The sequence below is a fragment of the Orcinus orca genome, chromosome 1 (genome assembly GCF_937001465.1).
Source record: "Orcinus orca chromosome 1, mOrcOrc1.1, whole genome shotgun sequence".
NCBI lineage: Eukaryota > Metazoa > Chordata > Mammalia > Artiodactyla > Delphinidae > Orcinus > Orcinus orca.
Window position 1 is genome coordinate 44,324,258 of NC_064559.1, and position 11,663 is coordinate 44,335,920.

General features: G+C 36.5%; 1 protein-coding gene across 7 annotated transcripts in view; it reads left to right on the top strand.

Moving 5' to 3' along the window:
• Positions 1-11,663, top strand: part of KCNK2 (potassium two pore domain channel subfamily K member 2) — a 231,297-nt gene that overhangs the window by 194,280 nt on the left and 25,354 nt on the right. The gene's annotated exons all lie outside the window — the stretch shown is intronic.

Consider the following 11,663-nt stretch of genomic DNA (forward strand, 5'->3'; position numbering starts at 1 on the left):
ACAGTGACAATATCTGCAAACACCCATTTACAGTTTTTCTTCCATTGTACACATTAAAAAACTTCTTTTGAACAGCAGTTGCCATCTTATATACCTTATATCCTTTAAAGGGGTAGAGACTAAATGAGTTTGTTTCAAAATACCTGCCAAGTAGCATCCTGCAGAAAACCTTTCTCATCAAGAAGCAGGCCATCAAACTTTAAAAAAAGAAAAATGCATAGATGACCTTTAAGTATTACACCATGCAGCATGTGCCACCAGTATGTTGGTGCCTAAGATTTTCATGGCCACGCCCCATCTTATTACTTGTACAAAAACTCTACGATTTAAAGATCTTGGTTTTATAAAAGTAATCACATTGCTGATATCCAATAGCCCCATAAATTCGAATGCACCAGAATATGCTGACAGCAATGGAACGAGGGAGCCCCTGTCCTCCTGCCCATCGTGGAGATCGTGTTCTTCCCTCAGCATTCCTCTAGAGACAGAGGGACCAAGTGAAGGCACTAGGGTCATTCCATACAGTAAATGTTCGTAGCAGTTTGATAAAAATAAATGAAGCGAGAATTGTGTTTCTTTTCTCTGCGTTCCCAGGAGTTTTTTTGTCAACACATGTAGTGCATGCACAGAAATTAAAACCCAAATCTGCTGCCCATTCTTCATTTGCCTCCCGTTGCTCTGAGAATAAAGTTTAAGATCTTTTAATTACCATGATTTCTGTATTCATGCATAATTTGGACCCTGCCTACCTCTCAAACTCATCTCGTGGATTCACTAGAATCATGCTACATGGGCCTTCTTTCAGTTCCCTGATTGCACCAAGCTCTTTTTCACACCGGTCTCTTCCCTTCCCATGCTCTATGCCCTGGCCTTGAATGTTCTTCTCCATACCCATCACCTTGCTGACCACAGAGATCCTTTGGATCGCACATAAAATCTCTCATCAAATGTGATGGGATGTCACATCTCTCCAGACATCCCATCTGACCCCTTCAATCTAAATTGTTCCTCCTCCTTATATGCGCTCATCGCATATCTTACTTTGGCTTAACTGCACTTAATCATGATTTGTAATTATGTGTTTATTCATGAAGTTATTTGTCTGTCTCACTCAGGAAGCACCAAGGGTGCAGTAGCTTTTCTCCCAGCCCATTCCAATGGGCCTTTATATCATAACACTCCTTGTTTGAAATTTATGGCATTCTCCATAATACTCTTCACCATCCTCTTCTCTGTTTTCTACCCACCTCCTTGTGACACCCGAAAATTCATTTGGCTTCTGGGACGTTTATTCAACAAAGATTTATAAGTGTCAACAATGTGCCTGTACTGTGCTAGGCAGTTGAGATAAAACAGTACACACCATGAAACTTAGAAATATATTGCTTTGAATGGTCTTCCACTTTTAAAAAGGAAGACTCCACTTATAAACATCAGTGTTGCATTCACTTAATATAGCAGGAGTTCATAACCTTTACTGGGTTTCATCCTCTGAGTTTGTTAAGAGCTCTGATCCCCTTTCACAGTGAAAAATGCACAAATCCTAACAGTGTATATACAGTTTTAAGAGGTTCATGTAGCCCCTGAAGCTCACAGTTGGGTGACACTTCTTAAATCAATCATCTTGGGAACCAAAATATTTACATTCTCTTCTTAAAACCCTGGGATAGAGAAAGACAAAAAGGTGAAATGGAGAATAAAGAAGTGTGCCACAACTTCTGTCTCTGGAGGAAGGGAAGGGAATGGATCATAGGAGAAAACCTTTTCTCGTTGCTGCCTGATACCATAGTTACAAAACACTGGTCCAGAACAGCAGTCTCCACAATTGTGTGTGTGAATCCCTGAAAGTATTTTGAAAAGTGAGGTCTGTCCATGCATATTTTTAAGTTAAAATCTAAAATATTCCATTTTAGGTTAAATAATCGCAAAGGATATAATTATCAGTGAACAGAAACACACTTAACTACGACTATTATATATCTTTTTAAATGTGCCAGTGAAATATGAATGTCACAGTGATTGATACCCACCATAAATCTAAATAACACATGAAGAACTTCTTCTCATTGCATCCTCTTAGATGGTACACAATTACATAAAATAGTGGTTGCCAGGCTTCTCCACTATAAAGTTACTCTTTTCAATACGTAATTAATATATATATTGTAGGGAGGTATTTTGAGAGTTTATGATTGTCTCTTTCATCATCAAACTCTCATTTATTTATTTATTATCAGTACAGTTTCATGGATTTCTGCTCTAATCAGTGAGTTAACAGTCCATTACAAATATCATTTATTTTTATCGTCAAGTTGTCCCAGTCTTGGGACAAACTGTCTTCTGTGTCTTTTGGCATATCCCCATGAATCTTTGAGAAATCTTTACTTATGGCACAGTAAGATGCTGCAGGATCAATGTATAATTGGTATTTTTTGCACAGCTATCCCAACATCACCCCCCCATCATAGAGGCTCCACACTGTACTGACAAATATCTAGTTACTATAACTCAGTCATATAGAAATGTGGAGAATTTTATTTTATTAAAAAGTATATAAATTATTTTGCTTCATGAATTTTAATACCCCCATCCTTACAACACAGTAAAATGTTGTATAAGTTGGATAAGCTCCATAATATGGATTGTTAAAGTGACCCCAGACCAGGGAGGAGAATTTCAAAGGTGTTCAGTGACACAAAGCCAATATGTCACTACAATGACAAAAATTAAGAAGCTGAGTTGACTCCACTAGTGAATATCTGATTTTGCAGCCCCACCTCATTATTAGTGCAGTTAATATTATATATTATCCTTTTGTAATTTTAGATGAAAGATATTTAAAATCATGGTATTGATATTATCTTTCTTGACATTGTTTTTATTGACACTATCATACTTAATCTTTACACAGTTATGTTAAAATATGTGGTATTAAGAAGTGAAGAAACTGCTAACTAAAAAAAGTAGTTTAGATTAAGGAGACCTTATGAATATTACATATACTTTCCTGAAAATCAGAGAAAAACATCATGTACTGTTCTGTCAAGATAATGTGACACTCTGTAATCCTTTTAGTTTTTTTTTTAACCTGGTCTGTAAAGAGAATAATTGGAATTGTTCTTTTAATAGTACAGTTCAACAATACAACGAAATGGCAATACTTCAGAAAATGAGCTAATGATAATTGTCAGGAATTATAGTCTAGGCAACCTCTGAAATTGGAATGCAAAGTAGGCTTCAAATTATTTTCACAGATTTAACCAGAGGGATGATTTCAACTCAGCTACCTGCTTTTTTTTTTTTAAGCTACCTGCTTTTAATATTTAACTTTCCTCAAGTCATTAAGGTAGATAAACATCTGAGTACTGAGATGAGTAAATTAAAATCCCACTGTCAGAAGGGACAGGAAAAAGCAGTGGTCAAAGACAAGAACCTCAGTAGTCCTATGCCTGGTGAAGAAAGTTACTTAATGGCCATTAAATCCTAAATGTTCAGCTTTGCTTTAGATCCTTGGGGAAATGTTCTCTATCCATGTTACTCTGCCCACACTGGAAACAATGATTAGATCAGCACATAAATAGAATATTTACTTTAAAGAAAAGTTGAGGCTCTTCTAAGTATTATCCAATACTTGAGTTGGCTGTTGGTAATTGTGAAAACCTTACAGAAACCTTACAGCGTTTCAGGTAAAAATTCCTCATCCAGTTATGACTCCATGAAAGGGACTGGCTTACCTGTAACAAGTGATTATTATCTATAGTTAATTGAGTGAACAAGAGAAGAAAAAATAAAACCTATTAGAATAGAAAATATGGGTAAGGCAGGGTAAGATCTGTAGGGAAAAATCACTAGAAAAGACTGTAGCTCTGCAAAAAAAAGGCCTTGTACATGAAGTAAGAATGGGAAGGGAGTGATTCAAGGAAAATGATTGGTGGGAGGGGCTTTGAGAGAAAGAAAATCCAAATTGTTATCTTACCATGGAGGACCAGCAGAGTTGCTGTTGCCAGATTTCCAAGTTACACCACAGATTTCCACTCTGAAGTAGCTTCCTGCAAATAACTGCTGAGATATTCATCTTTGGAAATGGACAATTAAGATATTAGCAAATTCTGATTATTATTTATCTATTAATGATCAAAACCCCAAACTCTATAAACAGTATTGTAGAATTTCAAAGCTAATAAGTAGTTAGAGAAAGTGGGGTAGTCATGATCTTGGGGGGAAAGCTGAAGCAGAAAATACAGAGTTTTCCGATTTAATGGAAATGTACAGAGGGCTAAAGACTTGTTCAAGAGGACAAACTTTTGGGTGGTTCTGAAGGTCATAGTGAACTAGAGAGTTAATGTAAATGAACAAATAATTTGGGTTAGAATTGTTCTAAATTTGAGGAACTTCACAGGCTCATCTAGATAAATGAAGCAACAGATCTAAAATGAAATAATGTTCAGCCTCTTGGTGATTGTTGAATTTTATAGAAAACAGGACTCATGGGATAGCATGGCTTAAAATTGTAGAGCCTTTTTTACATTAGCTAATATTCGTCTCAGCTGGTGGGGAGACGGTGACTTTTGCCATGTGGAGAGAACGATTTTAGATGACATGCATCTGGATTCTGTTCTCTTATCAAGAGTCAGAGGAGGATTAAGATCAAGAGTCAGAGGAGGATTAAGACTTCCTATCACAGAAGCATGGCTCAGAAACAGATCAGAGGGGAAAAAAGTATAAGGAAGTACTGCTCCTCACAAATCAGCTTTACTCTCTTGGAAAAACATGTCGCTGACATTTTGTAGAGTTGTTTGGAGGAAAATAATCTTAGAAACGCAGTTGATAAAGACCAAGCATTTAAAAGACCTGCAATTTAAAATATTCTTTTCAAACTGAGAACGCTGAAAATTCTCTTAAGTTCATGTTGTATTGGGTTGGCCAAAAAATTCATTCGGGTTTTCCCTGGACCATGAAAACCCGAACGAACTTTTTGGCCAACCCAATACTTTCCGTCACTAAGAATGACTACTCCAATGAAGACTGACCAAGCATAAAGACAAGGATACTTTCAGAAGTGGAATCATTAACAAATATGAAAAACAGGGCAGAGAATTATCCTTCATCACACCGCAGTGTATAGTAAGGTATAAAAAATCATACTTTAGTAAACAGAGTTACGGTTCAGAAATATTGACTCAAACATTCTCAATCATTTTTTATTTTCTTTATAACATTAAAAATTAGAGTCCTTCAAGATATTTTTTACTTTGATATTTAGATAATATTTACAAAGATTCCCAGTGGCAATTGCTGTCCAATTTTGACATGTGCGTTTATCAAATAAATAGCATTCCTGAGAGATCTCTGCCCTCACAAAGTTTATTCAGGGCTGGTATGCTATATGCTGAATCTATGCAGGCAATGTTATAACATCAATAAGGGGGGAGTTAAGAGGAAAAAAACTACTCAAAATTTCTGCACCTCCAGAAAGTTAGCCCTAAGCTCAAGGTCTGCTACATGGTAGATATTCACTAGGTGATTGTTGAAATCCACAGTTTCCATACTTTTACCTTTAATATCCTTGCCTATATATATTCATTATTTTATATAGTTGTAATCAGCATAAAGACAACTTTGTTTTCTCTTTCACTTTATGTAACACAATCATAATAGTAGAGTTGACTGACTTCACATAAACACTGACTTCTTAAATGATATTTATCTCAATATTGTGCTATTCAAAATATAGTTCAGAAAATATTTTCTTTCATACTCACTTTTTCCTTTGCTAGAAATTCTTGCCCAGGTTAAATTTCTTTTTTAAATTTTTTTAACATCTTTATTAGCGTATAATTGCTTTACAATGGTGTGTCAGTTTCTGCTCTACAACAAAGCGAATCAGCCATATATACACACACGTCCCCATATCTCCTCCCTCCTGCATCTCCCTCCCTCCCACCCTCCCCATCCCACCCCTCCAGGCGGTCACAAAGCACCGAGCTGATCTCTCTGTGCTATGTGGCTGCTTCCAACTAGCTATCTGTTTTACGTTTGGCAGTGTATATATGTCCATGGTATTCTCTCACATTGTCCCAGCTTACCCTTCCCCCTCCCCGTGTCCTCAAGTCCATTCTCTAGTAGGTCTGCATCTTTATTCCCATCTTGCCCCTAGGATCTTCCGACCATTTTTTTAAAATTTTAGATTTCATATATATGTGTTAGCATATGGTATTTGTTTTTCGCTTTCTGACTTACTTCACTCTGTATGACAGTCTCTAGGTCCATCCACCTCACTACAAATAACTAAGTTTCATTCCTTTTTTATGGCTGAGTAATATTCCATTGTATGTATGTGCCACATCTTCTTTATCAATTCATCTGTTGATGAACACTTAGGTTGCTTCCATGTCCTGGCTATTGTGAATAGAGCTGCAATGAACATTTTGGTACATGACTCTTTTTGAGTTATGGTTTTCTCAGGGTATATGCCCAGTAGTGGGGTTGCTGGGTCATATGGTAGTTCTATTTTTAGTTTTTAAAGGAACCTCCATACTGTTCTCCATAGGGGCTGTATCAATTTACATTCCCACCAACAGTGCAAGAGGGTTCCCTTTTCTCCAGACCCTCACCAGCATTTATTGTTTGTAGATTTTTTGATGATGGCCATTCTGACTGGTGTGAGATGATATCTCATTGTAGTTAAGATTTGCATTTCTCTAATGATTAATGATGTTGAGCATTCTTTCATGTGTTTGTTGGCAATCTGTGTATCTACTTTGGAGAAATGTCTATTTAGGTCTTCTGCCCATTTTTGGATTGGGTTGTTTGTTTTTTTGGTATTGAGCTGCATGAGTTGCTTGTATGTTTTGGAGATTAATCCTTTGTCAGTTGCTTCATTTGCAAATATTTTCTCCCGTTCTGAGGGTTGTCTTTTCATCTTGTTTATGGTTTCCTTTGCTGTGCAAAAGCTTTGCAGTTTCATTAGGTCCCATTTGTTTATTTTTGGTTTTATTTCCATTTCTCTAGGAGATGGGTCAAAAAGGATCTTGCTGTGATTTATGTCATAGAGTGTTCTGCCTATGTTTTCCTCTAAGAGTTTGATGGTGTCTGGCCTTACATTTAGGTCTTTAATCCATTTTGAGCTTATTTTTGTGTGTGGTGTTAGGGAGTGTTCTAATTTCATTCTTTTACATGTAGCTGTCCAGTTTTCCCAGCACCACTTATTGAAGAGGCAGTCTATCCTCCACTGTATACTCTTGCCTCCTTTATCAAAGGTAAGGTGACCATATGTGCGTGGGTTTATCTCTAGGCTTTCTATCCTGTTCCATTGATCTATCTTTCTGTTTTTGTGCCAGTACCATACTGTCTTGATTACTGTAGCTTTGTATTATAGTCTGAAATCAGGGAGCCTGTTTCCTCCAGCTCCATTTTTCTTTCTCAAGATTGCCATGGCTATTCGGGGTCTTTTATGTTTCCATACAAATTGTGAATTTTTTAATTCTACTTCTGTGAAAAATGCCAGTGGTAGTTTGATAGGGATTGCACTGAATCTGTAGATTGCTTTGGGTAGTAGAGTCATTTTCATAATGTTGATTCTTCCAATCCAAGAACATGGTATATCTCTCCATCTATTTCTATCATCATTAATTTCTGTCATCAGTGTCTTATAATTTTCTGCATACAGGTCTTTTGTCTCCTTAGGTGGGTTTATTCCTAGATATTTTATTCTTTCTGTTGCAATGGTATTCTTTCTGTGGGTGGGAAGTAAGGGTGAGCTTGATAAGAAATAGGGCAGTGATCTTTAGCCGTAAGGAATCTGCCATGTAGTTGGTTAAGTGGATCAGTGGAGTGATAAATACTTATGGTTTCAAGTGAGCTTCCTGTAAACTTCCTACATTGGAAATTTCCAAGATAGTGAACTTTCATATTTCTTAGGCCATCCTATTGATCTTATCTGATTAAGGAAAACTGCCTTAAATTTGGGTTTGGAATCACTATTGGGGAGGAAAATACTGGGCCTCTGTAACCATGAGATTGTGCTACCTTGAAAAGCTATCAGATGTTAATATATGTTCCTAGTTGGTGATGAAGATGTTAGTGATTCTTCTAAAGTGAAAGGGTTAAACCTTCTTTAAGTTTTAAAAGGTTACATCCAGGAAGGATGGGGAAGCCCAGGTTCTGGGATAGCCTGTTCAGGTATTGTCATGCAGAGTTGTAAGAACAATAGCAAAGGTTAGGGAGCTGGTAAGGAGAAGGGAAAGAAAAGGAAGTTGATTTAAGGGGTCTATACAAGAGGCATGATGTTCTTCACCGTGAGATGAGGCATTAGTAGCATCACAGGCTTCTTAGAATGCTGAGGAGGCTCTGCAAAGACTAAAAACCTTGAGGAAACATACTTTAAACCTTTACTATAAATAGGCCTGGCCAAGTCTCCCTCCAGAGAGAAACAAGATTATCCCAGCAGAGTCAACTAAGAAGCAGACTCTTTTTACTGGAGTATGTAACCAAAACATGATTGATTTGCCTGCCATTCATTCATTCATTTGTCTAACAAATGCTTATTGAACTCCCACACGTACACTCGTCTAGGTTCTGAGAATACCGAATGGGACATGGCAGACAAACCCTTTCTATTACCATGAAGACATTTAAACTAATCATTGTAATAAGTTTGTGATGAGAGTAATGCTAGGGAAGTCCAGGATGATGTAGCTACAAATATCAAGTGATCCTGATGTTGTCGAGGGGATCAGGAAATGGCTCCATAAGGATGTCTAATTTAGGATGAGTAAAAAGTATCCCAGAGAAGGACAGGCAATCAGTATTCTGGGCAGAGCAAATAATAACTAATGAATGAAAGAAGGAAAAGAAAAAGTGGCGTATTTGAGGAAATTAAAGAAATGTTCAGGATGGGCCCCAAGGGTAGACTTTGAGAGGGTTGGGGGTTAGAAATGAAGCTGAAACAGTAGGTAAGCCCTAGAACATATGAGCCACTTTAAAGAGTTTGGACTAAGTGAAATGGGAATCAATTGAATAGTTTTATGCAGTGGAAAATACTTGATTGATTTATGTTTATTAAGGGGCACTCTGGCTGCTGTGTGAATGCATTTAAGGGAGATGGACTTAAGTCAGAAAGACTGGTTAGGAAGCTGCTGAAATAATATAGATGAGACAAAATGGTGGACTGGACTATAGTTTTAGCAATGGGAATGGAGAGAAGTGAAAGGAATTGAGAGAAAAAAGGTAAATCAGCAAGACTTAGGATTGATTTGATAAGACTGGGTGAGAGGAAGAATAAAGGATTATACTGAAGTTCCACTTGGGAAACTTAGTGGTTAATGGTGTTATTCACTGTGATAAAAAATTAAATAAGAATAGGTTTAAGAAGTGAAAGGATTTCATTTGGAGAAGTGCTGAGTTTGAGATGGCCAGGAGTCATCTTAAGTGAAGATGTTTCATAAGCAGTCAGTTGTATAGATACTGAATTCAGTAGGGAAACTTGACCTAAAAATATGTATTTGAGAGTCATCAGCAAATAGACAGTAATAGAAATAATTGAAGGGATATGGTTATCCAGGGAACATGATAAGAATAGAAGCCTGAGGGACAAAGGTAGTTAAGAGGAGGATGAAAGAAAATGATCCCATGAGGTTGATGGAAAAGAATTAACTTGAATGGTTAAAACAAAAAGCCACCATAAAAATGTACTGATTTGGAAATTAAAAGCAAAGACTGATTGGGAGTCATCATCAATGCCATTTGCAGCTGTAAAGATCAGGCAAAAGAAGGACAGAGAATGGTGCACTGAATTTAGTGACAAGGATGAGATCATTTCCAGTAGCGTTTGGAAGGCAAGCAACTGTAGCACTCCATTTTCTTCCTTTTCTTGTAAATCAGATCATTGGGCTGTGAGAATTACGTGAAAGTTAAGAATACATGGAATACAGAGGAAGACCTCTTCTTTGAGTCAAGTGCATAGCTATCACCATCACATTCATGGTGATCCTTTAGGAGCTATTTCTGCTCACTTTGGAGTCCTCAGCTTTGTTATTGCTAAGTGGTGTTGATTTGCTTAGTTTTAGGGAGATAACATACTATTTGAATAAACTGTTGAAAGATTTTTTTTTAATCCAACAAAACAAACATGTTTTAATGCATAAGGATTCATTTTAATTATCCATAAGCATTAATGTTTCAATCGAGAAAAATATTTACTTGTATAAATTTGATGTTTTCTGGACCTTATTTTTTAATGTCTTAGAAAACAAAAGAGCACCTTCAGAGTTTGAATGTACAGTTTTGTCACCATTCAAAGATACGAGTCTGTACTTTAGGATACTATGTGCTATTTGATCAATAATGACTACATTGGTATAGGCAATTCTGTAAGGTCATGAATTTTTTAAAGAAATGGGAATAAATAATAATTCTTTACTTTGATGGCCTTGGTTTAGTTTTTGAGGGACTCTTCTTTATTTTTCTTTTTTCTTTTTTATTCAAGCTTTGAGTTTGAGTGGCTATGTTCCTGAAGTCTTGTATCTTGAAGAATAGTAGAAAAATAAGGCACAATAGAGAGGGAATAGATAGCATTATTGATTTAGATAAGTAGTCCTAGTGTATATTTTTATGAGTAAATTTTCATTCTTTCCAGTATCTTTAGGAAATTATGGCAGTGGATCCTCACCCTAATATAACCTGCTATAGGGTGGATTTCCACATAATGTGAATTTGCCTTGCACTCCTCCTAAAGGTATTTAGTCTTTAGAATTAATAAGATTTTACTGGTGAGGAAAGATAATATGTCGTAGTTAAACCTCCAAGTTTGAATCCTGGCTCCTGGCTCTACCACATATGCATTGTGTGTCTTAAGTTTTATAACCTCTCTAGTCTCAGTTTCTTCTGTGAAAAATAGAATCTTCCCCAGAGAGTTGTAAAGATTAAATAAGTTAATATTTTTAAAAGAGCAATGCCTACCACATAGTAGGCACTATCTATGCATAAAAGATTTTACTCAGTCTCATTATGTAGACCTGTATTAATAATGAGAATCCTTTTTATTATGAGTTATATATGTTTATTGAGTGGTACAATGAATTCATTATTACATTTTACAGTATTATGCCAGTTGTAATACTGAGTAAACATAAACACTGTCTTGCATGGACCTTCATTTGACTGATGAAATACATCATTCAATGTATCTGGCTAGGATGACTGTTCAGCTGTATTTTTTTTCCCTTGCTTAAAAGGCTTTTAATATAAAGCAGATAATTTTTGGCAACATTTCCCAAACTTTTCATTATCCAATTGGCTGAGGCTTCTCAACGATTATCATTTCACAACAATATCTCCATTTTCACCTTCTTTCAATGAATTGGCCTAACAGATGTGCCATTAAAACAGAGCTTCACTCTCAACATATTTTTAATTTTGTGTTCAAACAGTATGAAGGATTCAGCCATAACAGTGAGTGGATTACTGATACATGCTACATCACGGATGCAACTAGGTGAAAGAAGTCAGGCGCGAAAGGCTGCGTACTGTATGGCTCCATTTATGTGAAACGTCCAGCAGTGGCAAATCCATACACACGGAAAAGATTATACATTAGTGGTTGCCAGGGGTTTGGAAGAGAGGGAAATAGGGAATGACTCCTTTAAATGGGTGTAGGTTTCCTC